The 14,847-nt window shown below is 43.7% G+C and overlaps 1 long non-coding RNA gene across 1 annotated transcript; it reads right to left on the bottom strand.

The window, feature by feature from the left end:
* Positions 1-1,661: 1,661 nt before the first annotated feature.
* On the bottom strand, positions 1,662-8,539 carry LOC113462850. Its single transcript, XR_003386080.2, has 2 exons — positions 7,558-8,539; positions 1,662-2,496 (listed from the first exon to the last, which is right to left on the bottom strand). It is a non-coding gene; the product is annotated as an uncharacterized LOC113462850 (long non-coding RNA).
* Positions 8,540-14,847: the final 6,308 nt, after the last annotated feature.

The raw sequence follows: 14,847 nt of genomic DNA, 5'->3' as shown, positions 1-14,847 counted from the left end.
ACAGATTTTTCCTATCGATCTGATTGCTACTGCGAAATGCCCCCAATTATGACAGGGTCAGACCACCCTCTGTTGCCCTATTGGATAAACTCTTTAGTAAACAGCCGTCGTGGTCCTTACACAAGACAAATGATGGATGCCCGCCCTTAGGTCCCCCAACGAAGAACACACTTCTGTCCAATCTTTTACCTTTCTAAATGTTATGTGCCCTGGAACCGGAGCTACCAGTACGTATAACTCAGTTTCATATATAGTTGATGAGCGCACCTCTAAAAACCTGGTATATTTGCTCATTGATTTTTCGTGTCAACGCCATACCAATCCCTTTTTATTCATGAGCTCAAGGAGCTGCTGTTCGTTTTATACTAAATAGGTGACCATATTTATTTGAATGTTGCTATTCATTACTATGTTTTACAGAATCCTGTCTAGGGAATGCAGTTTTTGTCCGCAATGGAGTGAGAAAAATAGTGCTCGATCAACTTAGAAAATTTTAAAAGATAGCAAAATGCTCCATTTGCCCACGTATTCTGGACCTAGGACATTATGCTGCAAGAAAGTCTTAGTTCCGGGAAAGTATAGCTGAAATGATTAAAAAGTTCCAACAAATAAAACAAAAGAAAAATTGAGGATTTTCTCTTTGGTATAATAACAGACTGAGGACTGAAAGAGGCAGTTAGGACTTGAGCGAATCGCCTTGCTTCGCTTTTCCTTTTTCTCAACCTCAAATTTGCTTCTTAATATTTGATGATAAATCGAGGCTTCTTATGGACGATTTTAGTCCTTTTACTCCCCCCCTTTTTTATTCCTAAGAAACCAATTACCAAAGATAAAATTGCCACACTTAAACATTCTATTACTCTGAGCAATGCTATAGTATGTCTTCTGTTACATATGTTCTCAGAGAGTTTATTTTTCAGAAAAGGTTATTATGAAGTTCTTATGACACGGCAAGTATTTTAGCTTTGCGAAATCAGGTTTATCAGAATACCATTTTGGCCAATTATTCGAACTAAAGGCTTCGTATAAGGAAAAAGGAAAAAATCTAAAGGTTCTTGTGCAAAGCGATTCCCGTCCAAGTCTCCAACCTAGAGTTTAACAAAATCTAAAAGAGTAAATAAAGCCAAATTCTTCGGCATCTGAGCCCTTGGATCCCTCCAAGGTACAAGAAGCCGTGTGCCTTCAACAGTTACGCCGTCATTTTTTCTTCTTCTAAAAATTAAAAAAAAGAGAGTTAAACTCGCATTGACGTCCGCCAGTTTTAAAAAAAATTTCTTCAATTTTTTGGCCAGGTCTAGCCAGTTTGGTCTGATCGAGCCGCTTCATTGAGGGTTGAGGCCCGCCACCACGTTGATAATAGTGCTCGCTTTGGAATATAGCGGCCAAGGGGACAATCGGAGTCCCCTGCATCAACTTGGGATCCGTGTGGTTCCATTACATTTTCTAGTGAGAGTCTCATCATCTCCTGTTCTCCCACGAGTTGCCAAACTTGGACTTCGTGGCGGAATAGGTTGGTCGGTCGCGCGGGTGGAGAAAGAAAAGGGAAAATATGTTTGGGTGTGTGAGAGACTCGGAGAAGGGTGGAGGCGTGGGATCGATGTTTAATGTGGGAGTTGGGAAGCTAGCAACGCTTACTTTCCGGACATCGCATCTTGCGTTTTTTTTTTTTGCTGGGGACTCTTGTAGAATGCAGAGAAAGTGGAGGTGTCCGTGACTCCGTGCCGTGTGGGGAGAACATGAAGTGCACATGGGTGCAAAAGACGAGCAGAGTCTAGAGAGAAGAGGAGGAATCTTGACCGCTGAGGTGCTCCATGCTTCAGAAGGAAGTACCGATGGTAACGATGCTATCGCCACATTACTCCCTTATTTAATTGCTTTCTCTATAATGCTTTTGTTTAGTAGCAGCGAAGATGAGGTGAGACTGTGAGAGGGAGTGCTCTGCCTTGGGCTGAGGCATTTGACGTCATAGGATCTCATATCTAGTTCAGAAGATCTCAGTATCATAGAAGGATGGTTGGACTTAGCTGCAGAGTGTTTCATAAATAACGCAATGCTTGCCCATCTATTAGGCCATGTCACAAGAAGTTGACTGACAAGAGAATAATAGTACGTGACTCACTGTTATTTGACGCAATACCATGAGAAATTGATCCAAGAGAAGCCCAATCTGGAGAGAGCCTCGACAACAGCCCAGTATCGGCTTGATTAAAAAAAAAAAAAAAGCAATCTCCCTCCGTGCATCCAGCCGCTGCTCGTACAGCTTGCACTGTCTTTCCTTGGATGATGCACCTTTTGATTTGCATAGGTCCTTCGATAGGTTCAGCAGCTAACCAGTTGGGTAATTGATTGCCCTCCCCACAAATATGCGTTGCTCAAGATGCATAGCAAGCCCGTTTCTACATCAATATATCTTTGAATAGCTTGATCAGATACTGTGTAGTAGAACTCTAGTAGCGGTTTCATGCATAGAGAGTCTCTCTTCATTGCTTTAGCCACCTGCAAGTAGTCATCAGCAAAAAAAATATGTGGGATACATTTAGTCTCTCCTCGATGGTCTGTATGCTCACAATACTTTGTTTTCAGTTGCTAACTGCATTAATCTGATGAAAGGATTTCTGAGCACATTATAAATAAGTATGGGGAAAGTGGACAACCTTGGCATAAATCTCTGGTTGGTAAAAACTATGATGCGGAAATACCATTAACTAATGATGAAAATCTATGATTTAAGATGCATGCTTGAACCCATCTAATAAACCAAGCATGGAAACCAAAATGCATTAACACCCTCAATATAGATTGCCAATCGCTCCTATCATAGGCCTGCTCCATGTCTACCTTTATTGCTATTAAGCTTTTGGACCTTGGTGCCTTCATTAATGCATGATCTCTTCGGCTAGCATAATATTTTTCGTTATATTATGCCCCGGACGAAGGCCCCTTGAGTATTTGATATTATATTAGACATGATTGGTTTGAGCCTCTTCACAAAAGTTTTTGCCACTAGTTTATAAATAGTATTACATAGACTAATAGGTCTACAGTCTTGTACTTGTGTAGGACTTTCTTCTCTAGGGGTTAATGTTATGCAAGTATCTTTCCAGCAATGGGGCATAGAAGTATACCTAAAGAAGCTTTTTATTGTAGTCACCACATCAGCTTTAATTATATACCAGAATTCTTTTTTAAAAAAAGAGAGAAGCCCATCTGATGCAGGACGGAAGTACGGATTGAAATACAGAGAGAAAGAGGAGAGGAAGAGGGGAAGAAGAAGGGAAAGAGGAAAAGAGGAGGAGGAAGAAGAAGACCAATTTTTCATTCATTAATTCATTAAACCCTAAACATCAGGATGGACCCATATATATAGGGTCACAAAATAACAAATAACCCCTACAAATAAAATAATTCCAAAAAGCTCCTAAAATGACAATATGCAAATAAACCCAAATGACAATATGCAAATAAACCCAATCAACATAAAATAAATCAATCTAAAATAAAATCAGGCTGGCTGAATCGGCTGGAACCCGCTGAGCTGGCTGGATCCTGTGGCGACCGGCTGACCTGGCACTGGTGTCCGCACCAACTCTCCTCGGGTGGAAAGAAGTCGACCTCGACGAAAGCGGCTCGGTAAAGCCCCGGTAGTACTCCAACAAGTCCGGGTCAATCGGCGGTATCTCCTCGCGCTGGATCCAAGTGTAGCCGGACCTTGGTCGTCCTCGCCAACGAACCAGGAAATGTTGGATGCCTCCATCACTGGTAAAAACTATTTGCTCGGCTAAAATAGAATCAATATACTCTTTTTGTGCTCGATGGGGGGTAAAAGGAAACGAAGATGGCATGGAATCAATAATAGGATAAACATCAGGCGCAGGAGAGTGTGCAGCAAAAGAGTCATCAGGGATTGCAACCAAATCTTTAATATTAATAGTAAGGCTATGACCGAAATCAAATGGAAAGTCAATGGCATAGGCGTCAGTGCCATCCTTGTGCAACACCCTGAATGGTCCAATACTAAGAGACTGCAATTCCTTAAGATGGATCATTACGTAACCCCAAGTTTGAAATTCTTTAGCACGGAAATCAGCTTGCATCTTATACTGAGCAGTACATGCATGAATGCCCTTATGGATTTCCTGATACAACTTATGAATGTGTTGTGTAAATGCATATGCAGGCTCAGAAATCCTAATATCAATTTCGATGGGTTGTGCGAGGGCATATCCAACTACACTCATGGTAGACTGGTCAGACTCGTTATCTGACTGTGCAAGCGAGCTAGGTGGAGTGTGGGTGCATCCTAGGGTTTCAGGTTTGTCATCACACTCTTCCTCAATGTCCTGAATGTCATCGAGGTTTGGTTCATAGATTTGCTCCTCTAAGTCATCTATGTCACCTCCCTGCTCTTGCTGAGCAATAACGAAAAATTTGTTCGCACATTGGGAGGTAACGTGACCAAAACCTTGGCATTTGTAACACCGAATTTTGGAATGTGGTTTGGGAGGCTCACCAAGCATTCCCTTGCCATTAGTGTCTCGGCCTGTGACATGGGCAATAGGAGGGGGCCTATGAGTAGTGGACCCTATAGAAGGTTTGGACCCTAAGGAATTAAGGCCGGTGGGAGTGCTCCGTGTGTCAGGGCGCCTTACAAATGTGGACTTAGTGTTCCATCGGTTTAGGAGATCGTCTTGGTAGTTAAGGGGCAGGTATTTTTCTTTAAGTCTCTCTTTCATCTCTACCCAATCAGTTATTTCATGTTGATGTCTCCTAGCTAATAGTTGTTCAGTGTTTTGCCAAAACAGCTTAGCTCGACCAAGGAGTTTCATTCTAGCGAATCGAACTTTTTGTTCTCAGACAGATTGTACCACTCAAAGAAGTGGTCCATTTCGTGTAACCAATCGGAGAAGACTTTCGGGTCAAGACGACCGTCAAAAGTGGGGGCTTCCACCCTAATGCCTCTCATTACGTCTTCATCAGGGTCACGAAGAGCTCTGGGTTCTACGTTATGTCGGTAACCTCTATTCATATTAGGAAAGGGACCTGGTCCTCTAGGGCGAGGGTAGGCATAATGGTGACCTGGAACATGCCTATTATCAAAGTTGTTTGCTTGGACTTGGGCATTGGTATTTTGGACTTGAGCATTAGTTTTTTGGACTTGGGCATTAGTGTTTTGGACTTGAGCATTAGTGTCTTGGATAGCTTTTAATAGGGCTTCGATTTTGGAATCCATGCCTAATTGGGACTCAGGATGAGATGCGTCACGACCACTACGTAGATGCATAAAATGAATGTCAAAATGTATGATCCGACCAACTATAAATGTTCCTAAGTAGACCTAATGCATGAAATGAATTCAAAATTGCAAAGTAGATACTCAATATAATCGGAAGCTAATTCAAGCAATTGAAATTGGCTTTGAATTATGTAACAAATTCAGATAAGTAGTTGCAGTTAAATAGTACTAGTTTTCAGTGTGTTGCAGGATTGCACAGAGCCTCAAAGAACTTCCAAAGATTAGGTAGCCCTACAATTAATAACAAAGACAGGCCACTACTAGGGTTTTGGGGTTGTTTGGAGTGGATGTGTTGAATTTTAGGAAGCAATATCAATAGAGCACATAAGAGTTAATTAATTCTAAATTTAGACAAACAAATAAAATTTGCAGTAAGGAAGAAACCTGACCTGGGTTGGGGCGACGATCAGATGCAAATAGCGCAAATCGGGTCTGAGCACAGCAACTCGGTGGGTCTGATCTCTGCAACTTATGGGCCTGATCAATTCTGGTTGGTGGGCTTGCGCAAGAAAGGGCCTGTTGAAATTGGGCCCAAAAGGCCTGCGGGTTAGGGGCCCGCAGCAGAGAAAGCAGGGTGGGCGGGCCGGAGTGAGGGTGGGCTTTGAGAGGGGTGTGCGGGTGGTTTGGGCCCGATGAGGAAGGAGGGTGGTAGGGTGCGTGGAATCGGCTCGTGAAGGAAGAGGAGGGGGGGGGGGCGAAATGAGCCTGAGGTGGTGGTGAAGAGGGTTTCAACATCCCATGATGAAATAAAAGAGGGAGGGAGTGGGGTGAGTGGGGGAGGGAAGGCGGTGAAGTGGTGGTGGAGGCGGTGGTTTTGCGGCGTGCGATCAGAGGGGGCAGCGGTGAAGCAAGGAGGGGAAGGAGGCAGCGGTGGTGGCAATCGAGCGGTTGCGGGAGCGGCGGGGACGGCGACGGCAAGGCGGCGCGGCTCGGTGGGGAGGGAGAAGATGGGGCTCAGGCGATGGCGGATCTCGGCGGCGGCAGGAGGCGGCACGGGCGGAGGCGGCGAAGGCGGAGCGGCACGGGCGGAGGAGCTCGGGTGGGATGCTCGGCGGCGGTGTTCGTCGGCGGGGAGGCGGCGCTGCGGTGGAGTTCTCGGGGAAGAAAGGTGAATAGTTTTTTTTTTTTTTTTGCTCTCTCTTTTTTTTTTCTTTTTCTTTTTTTTTTCTTTTTTTTTTTAATAACAGAGATCCGGTAGTGTTCGGGTTAACGGGCACAACTCGCTCCGCTAACCCGTTTCACGCCCGATGCTTTTTTTTTTTTTTTTCAACCCTACTGGGTTTGGGTTCCGCCTTGAGTTGAGGGGCGGTTTACTTGCCCTGTGGCGGCGGCCGGACTTCGCGGCAACGACTGCAGGGAAGGAGTTGCGGCGGCAGATGAAGGGCGGCTGAAAACAGTAGCCACTGGTGGTGTCGACAGGCACGGGAACCCGGGCAGCGACGTTTCCGTGGGGATATGGCTCCTCCGACGGCGGGCTCGGGCCCTCACTGGGCGGTGGCGGCGGCGAGGGCGAGGACGTCCGACGGTGGCGGGGACTGGTGGCGGCGGTAGGCGCGGATGTGACGACGGGTGGGTAGACCTGGCGAAGGGGTTTGCCCCTGTTTCTTGTGCGAGAACCGAGAGAGGGAAGAAAGGATTTCCTTTTTTTTTTTTTCTTTCTCCTCTGGTGAGACTCGAGAGGGAGGACTCGCACACACGGAAGCAGGGTGCGGGAGTTCTGCTTCGAAAGAAGAAAGGATCGGAACCCTTTATCGGATGGCAGGAAGTCTGACAGGTCAAGATGTTTTGTTGCTCCAATAAACTGGATCGGGGCTTTGGCAACAGGGGCAAAGCCGAGGCTCTGATACCAAAGCTGATGCAGGACGGAAGTACGGATTGAAATATAGAGAGAAAGAGGAGAGGAAGAGGGGAAGAAGAAGGGAAAGAGGAAAAGAGGAGGAGGAAGAAGAAGACCAATTTTTCATTCATTAATTCATTAAACCCTAAACATCAGGATAGACCCATATATATAGGGTCACAAAATAACAAATAACCCCTACAAATAAAATAATTCCAAAAAGCTCCTAAAATGACAATATGCAAATAAACCCAAATGACAATATGCAAATAAACCCAATCAACATAAAATAAATCAATCTAAAATAAAATCAGGCTGGCTGAATCGGCTGGAACCCGCTGAGCTGGCTGGATCCTGTGGCGACCGGCTGACCTGGCACTGGTGTCCGCACCACCATCTGGTTCCGGTGTTTTGTCTAGATGCATACCTTTGATTGCTTGCTTAATTTCGTCCTCCGTTACTGCTGCTAGGAGCTGATCATTTTGTTGCATAGTGACTTGGGTTGTAAGAGGAGGTGGCCATGAGCAGGGGTCATGTTGTTGGTGTCGCCACCTTTGCTGGAAGTGTGCCAATTCAACATGTCCCTAATGGCTTGCTCCCCTTCCTCCCGATGCCCCTATGGATCCTGAAGCATGGCAACGAGATTCTGACGCGGCCTTATAATGGTGGATTGGTGTTGCCACCTTTAGTGTTGCCTTCGTTGCACTAGAGCATGCATGACTTCTGCCTCTGAAATGCCTTTTGGCACTGCAAGTTTTGATAATAGGCTCAGAGTGTTCCTAATATACAGCTGCATATGATCCTGTTGTGTTAGGTCCCCTAGTTGGAACTCTTTTGCTTGTAACTGTAGAAGCATTCCATATAAGTGTTCCCCCTTTCTAAATATATTCTCTATATGCCTTCAATTTCTTCTTCGGAGTGCCGTCTGTGTGTTCCGGAGCATTAGCCACAGCCTTATCCCTAAGGAGTGGCTGCCTTTGCATTTCTATGCTTAATGAATCACCTCGTATATATGTGGCTTCACAACACGTAGAACTTCTCAAAATGAAATGGCTAGGGCCCATGGCTTGTAGTCTAGAATGGATAGCGGGATGAGACAATGATCTGATGCATATCGGGCTAAGTGGAGCACCTTTGATTCTGGAAAGAGATCCAGTCAGTGGTCAGATAGAAAGAGAAAGATCCGATCCAATCTCTCCCACAACCGAGCTAATTCCATTTGGTTGTTACACCAGGTATAAGTTGATCCTTGAAACGCTAAATCAATCAAACTGGTAGATTGTAGGAATGCTCTAAATTCACAGATGTTATGGCTTACCCTAAACTGTCTTCCCCCTTTCTTATCTTCCAGGTGTAAAATGTAGTTAAAATCATCCAAAAGTAGTAAAGGTAACCCTAGCCTATTGACATAACTATGGTTACTAACTACCAAATAATCCTATATGATAGGCCATTAGTATTGGCATATGTTATCCCATAATCCAAGAAGGTCATGTTTATCGGAACGAGTAAAACTAATATTCCTTACATCCTTCCTCCATACTATTATGATTCCTCCTGACAAACCTTCAGCCAGCACCATATAGACTTGCCATAAGGGGCTAAGTATTCTAGATATTCTAGCTAAAGATCCTTCAGAAAATCTTGTCTCCAAAAAACAACAGACAATTCTAAGCAAAAAAAACAAACAACAGACAACAGGACTATATAGACGCAGCATATTTTTTGCGTAATTTACAAAGGAGCATTTCATAGCTCCTTTGCAATTCCTAGACAAAACTTTCATTTACATAGAAGTGGTTAGATTGGGTAAACTTTGATTAGCACCATGTTGGCCTATCCTATTCTCAAAACTAGGGGACAGTGCTGGTGGCTATACATTGGATCCTTGGTTTTCACCAAGGTGACTCAAATAACCCTTTAGCCGCTTCTGTTCTCATCTTCGATCCCCTTGTCCCACCCCCAAGGAATATTGCAGCTTGCCAAGATAACAGTAAATGTGAGTGTAGAGCATTATCCGTTCTAGTGGTTAGAAGATTACTGGCTCAATTGTGTGGACAATAGGTGGTGAAATGGCAACTCTTTCAGTACTACTGGTACCCTCAGTTGATGTTGGTGTGGTTAAGGTGGCTTCCCTTAACCAAAGAAGGTGAAATGGCCTCTTTCACTACTGCCTAGGTCTCCCCCCTTGCCCTTGGCTCTTCCATCTCCAAGAGAGTAAACCTGGAGCAAGTTGGCTTGCATGGTGGAACCTAGCTAGTCGGCTGAGCCACTGATGATTCCTGGCCATTATGGTCCGGAAAAGTTCGAGGAGACGACGAAGCTGCTTCCCTTTCGTCCATTTTAGTTGGTGATGTTGCCTTTTCTTGACCATTCTCATTGAATATTTGTCGAATCGAGGACTCCAAAGCCCCCGATATGCCCTTCAAAGAGGGTCTTTCCCGTTTTGGGACATCCGCGAACCTTCCGTACACCACACCCTTTCATTGCACGATGAGACCTCATCCTCCTCATTTCCTATTCCAACTCTAAGGCTCTTTCCTTGCATTGTACCACAACCCATTGAAAGTCTCCTAAAGCACATGATTTCTGTCACGCCCAAAATCCGGCCGTGCTGTTGTAAGTTATTGCCCACAACAATACGAAGTCACAGTAGCAATCCATAACAAAGTAACATTTTATTATAGAATATTTTTCAAAAAGACAACGATACATAGGTCTAAAAATTTGTACAACCAGAATCAATTGCCTAAACCCTAAAAGCTTCAAGCTCCCTACTCTTAGCAATCTTATTTATCTGAAGAAAAAAAAAAGAGTCATATGAGCTATGCGGCTCAGTAAGTCACCATGCACTATTTTACCAGATCAAGCATAATATTTCACATGCTAATGCATTATTTAAAGAAAATAACAGTATAACAAAGTAATGCATTTCATAGACAATATACCTAAAACAAGTTATAAAGCAATGCATGTTCAATCTTGCAAGTTCGTAAAGATAGAAATGCAATGTAAAATACTGTCATTATTTTATGCTTTGAAAATCGTGCTCTCAGATGGTAGTGCAACTATGGTCACTATAACCCGTGACAAGATTGTAATCTTTGCCAACTATTATTACCCATTGGCGGGGCCATATGCCGAGCTATTATACTCGCTGGCGAGGGCCGTATGCCGAGCTATTATATCCGCTAGCGAGGGCCGTACATAGCAATCTGAGAGTTCATAAATCATTTCATACTTTTCATAAACCATACCTTGTAATTATGTTGAAAAAAATGAATAATGACATCGTAACTTTTAAAATGCATAATCATGCCACAATATTATTTTTATGCAATTTTTACAAAATCATAATTCATATATACACAAATAAGTATTCATGAAGGATGTTATTTAGCCAAAATCATGAAGCACTTGCTATATGCTTGATCCTAATTTTTAAGAAAATGCACAATTAGTCATAATATATAATTTCATATCTAAAATAATATCAGTAATCTAAAATCAATAAGACTTGTACCAGGGTCAGTTATCTCGGTTCGCTCATAAATTCCTAGGGTCAGACTCCGATAAGCCCTTCTTTCCTCTTCTTCTTCTTCCTCTTCCTCTTTTTTCATCCGTCTCCCTTTTTCTCTTCACCGAAGGGAAGAGGCGAGAGCCTCCCCTCTAGCCCACTGGAGAGAGGGAAGGGCTCCGGCCCGACTGCAGCCCCAGTCGAGGATCGGCGGTGGCTGCGACCGAGAGCCGTGGAGCCCTTCCTCTATTTTGTCTCGAAAACATGGAAGAGGGAAAGAGAAGTTGCTGGTCTCCGACCTAGAGTTGGGCACTGGGCCGGGCCGCCCACGGCACGGCACGAAGAGGGCCGTGCCTGGCACGGCCCGATAGCTACAGTGTCGGGCCGTGCCTGGCACGTCCCATTTAAAGGGGCCGTGCCGGGTCACAGGTTACTGGCCCGCGGGCCGACCCAGGCACGGCCCGCTCTAGGCCCGCGGGCTAAGCACGGCACGGCCCGCGGGCCAGCCCGGCACGGCCCATCAGGGCCTGGGCCGGGCTGGCCCGCGGGCCTGGCACGGTCCGGGCCTGGGCCCGGCCCGGCCCGATAAAAATTAATGCTTCATAAATTTTTTTAATAAATTAATAAATATTGAAAACTAAGGATTTATGAATATAAAGCCACCTTAATGGTGGGGAGTTTGGCATAGACCCCTACCAGTTTATTAATTTAAATCAAAATGGTACATGAAGGGAGGTTTGGACCTTGGTCTGACCTCCAGAATACAATAAGAAAGGGGTCAAAGGGCTGAGGTTTGGACCTTGGTCTGACCTCCAGAATACAATAAAAATATACAATTATAAAAAATTAAGAAATCTTACTAATCATCAGTGATTCAGTGAATCAGTATTCACTCTTCAGTCTTCAGTAGTGTTTGTATCATCATCATCAGAGGATGTTGTATTATGTCCACCTTTATCTTGAAGTCTTGCCTCAGCATCCAACCAATCTTTGAAGCAGAGAAGCATCTCCACCGTTTCGCCCGTCATCCTACTTCTCTTTTCGTCAAGAACACGCCGACCTGCACTAAAAGCGGATTCCGATGCTACCGTGGACATCGGCACAGCTAAAATATCGCGTGCAATTGCAGACATAACAGGATATTGATTTCTAACACTCTTCCACCAAGATAATACATCTAGATTCTCTATTTGATTTTCATCATATGCAGACTGAAGATCATTTCGTAAATAAAATTCTAGTTCACTACTTAAAGATGAAGAAGATGAAGATAAACTTGAAGCATGTGTGTGTCTGCTCTGTGCAATGAATGAAAAAATAGATGACGAACGAGAACTACTAGAAGAAGGAATAGAGGTTTGTATTTGTGTTCTAGATCCACGAATTTTTTCATCATATATAGCATAAATATCATAAAGAAGTTGTTTTACCTCATTTTTAGCAGGTTCAGGATCTTTAATCATATTTTCACAGTATGCATCAAGTAAAATTAGCACGCTATTTAATTTAACTCTAGGATCAAATACAGCAGCTAAGTTATGCATAGGACATATCTTGTCCCAATACTCATTCCATTTAGATTCCATTAGGTCAATAATAGGCATTAAAACATCATCATATCTATGTTCTGCAAATTTTTGACTAATTATATATACTTGTTGTAAAAATGAACATGAAGTTGGATAATAAATACCAGAAAGAACATTGGTAGCATTATAAAAACTAAGCAAAAAATCTTCCAAAATTTTTCCTTTATTCCAATCAGTTTCAGTCAATGTAAAGCCTAATCCACGATCATTAATATATGCACTTAATAAGTTTCTATATGGGTATGCATCATGTATCATGCTATATGTTGAGTTCCAACAAGTAATTACATCAAGTTTAAATTTTTTAAAACGTTTACCATGATTTATAAATAGTTCCTTAAATTCTTGAAGTCTTGATCTTGAAGCATGAATAAAAGAAACTGCATTTCTAATATTACCAATCACATCTTGAATCATACCCATGCCAGCTTGAACAGAAAGATTTAAGATATGACATGCACATCTAATATGCAATAAATTTCCATCTAACATGGGATGCAATGAGTCTTTTAATAATGCAACAGCAGAATTATTATTAGATGCATTATCAAAAGTAATAGACATAATTTTATCATTAATATTATATGAACATGCAGTTTGATAAATGATATTTGAAATTTGTTGCCCAGAATGTGGAAAATCAAAAGCACGAAAAGCAAGAATACGTTTATTTAATTGCCAATCATTATCAATATAATGAGCAGTAATGGCAATAAAACAATTACTACCTACAGATGCTGACCAAATATCAGAAGTTAATGAAATTTTTACATTTAAAGTAGAAAGTGATTCAATTAAACTTTGTTTCATTGCTAAAAAGTTAGTCATAGCTACTCTTCTAAATGTACGCCTACTAGTTCTTTTGTAAGCAGGTTGTAGGTTTAATTGAACATATTCTTCAAAATTAAAAGATTCACATAAACTAAAAGGTAATTCATCCTTAACTATCCATTTTACAAGTGCTTTTCTTTGATTTTCATGATTATATGCAAAATTACCTACAAGTAATCCCCCTTGTATATTAAGGGTACTTTGAGTTTGAGCATGAGAATCATGCATCCTATGACTCTCTTGATGTCTTTTTAAATGCCCTGTTCCCCCACTACTACTACAACTATAAAGTTTGGCACATTTTTTATATTTAGCTTTCCAGACTCCATCAACCATAACTCTATCAAATTCAGTCCATACAGCACTAGTCCTCTTACGAGAAGAGGTTTGATCTACACTCGGTTCACTAGTTCTAGAGGAACTAGGAACATGGGGTTGGGGATTAGTTTCTTCTCCCTCAGAAACAGGAGGAATGCCAAACTGACTTTCCTCAAAATATGACATATCTAAATTGATGAATTAAAAAAATAAAAACTAACCACAAGGAGGATTGGAGGAATTGAGTAGAGGGTCGGAGGGCAGAGGCAGAGCCGCAGAGCCGAGATTCTGAGCTTCCTCTTGTGCTCTCAACATGAGTGACCTTCTCTTCTCAATAGGAACCTCCTCTTGTGTAGCACTTGAACACTTGCTAAATGCAAACTAAAAATTAAATTACTAGAAGAGCACTTTAGAAGAGAGAAATAATAGTATTAGAGAAGGAGAGAATAGTTGGTTTGGTGTGGTGAGAATGAGGGAGGAAAGAGCTATTTATAGAAGCCCAAAAAAAATTTTTTCCCAAAATACCCCTCAATTCAGCCGTTATTGGACTGTTGGGAGGGGTAAAACCGACTTTTTTCCAAAATAGCCGTTGGAAACGGCTATTTTCCTCACCCCTCACCGTTGCAGGCCGTGCTTGGCACGGCCCGTTTGCACCCGTTACGGGCCGTGCCTGGCACGGCCCGTGGCGTGCCGTGCCCGGCCCGGCCCGCCAATAGACGGGCCGGGGGCCGGGCCGGGCTTCCTTTTGCGCCCGCGACGGGCCGTGCCATAAGCGGGCCGGGCCAAGCACGACCCGTTTAGACCTTGGGCCCGGTGGGCCTGGGCCGGGCCGGCCCGGCACGGCCTGATGTCCAACACTACTCCGACCCCACGGGAGTTACGGCCAAAGACTAGGGACATCAACGGTCGAAACCCGGTGATGCCTGTGATCGAGGGTCGGCAATGCTGACGACCACAGGTACGCCTCTCTCTTTTTCTCTCTTCTCTATTTCTTCTTATTCTTCCCCTCTGTTTCTTCTTTTCTTTTGTTCAGTTATCCCGAGTAGATCGGGAAGAGGGAAGATAGGGAACGAGTGGACGAGGTTCGGAGGCTTACCTAACTCCGGGGAGGAACTGCGACCACTTTCTCCGGCGGCCTGATAAAGGCTTAAAAAATCCTAGCTGAGAAGGAAGGAGGGAGAGAAGCAGAGAGGGAGGAGAGGTTTCCGAAAATGGGGGGCGACCGTGAGCTTTTGTAGCCCCCAGAGAGGAAGAACGGCTGGAACGGCCGGCCGTTAGGCTGTTGCAACCACCTCTAACGGTCGCGGTGTCTTCATTCCCCTTTGCTGCCTCGTGCGTGGGCACGGTGGTGCTTAGGCCAACCATGTTGGCCCGGCCCACTGCCCAACTGTGTGCGGGCCGGTTAATGGGCCGGACCCTCACAATTTCTCTGTAGTTGTGAATACTAAAAGACAGCTTGTCT

The sequence above is a fragment of the Phoenix dactylifera genome, chromosome 3, assembly GCF_009389715.1.
Source record: "Phoenix dactylifera cultivar Barhee BC4 chromosome 3, palm_55x_up_171113_PBpolish2nd_filt_p, whole genome shotgun sequence".
NCBI classification, from domain to species: domain Eukaryota; kingdom Viridiplantae; phylum Streptophyta; class Magnoliopsida; order Arecales; family Arecaceae; genus Phoenix; species Phoenix dactylifera.
Note: the sequence above shows the minus strand (reverse complement) of the source record. Positions and strands in the feature narration are given on the sequence as shown.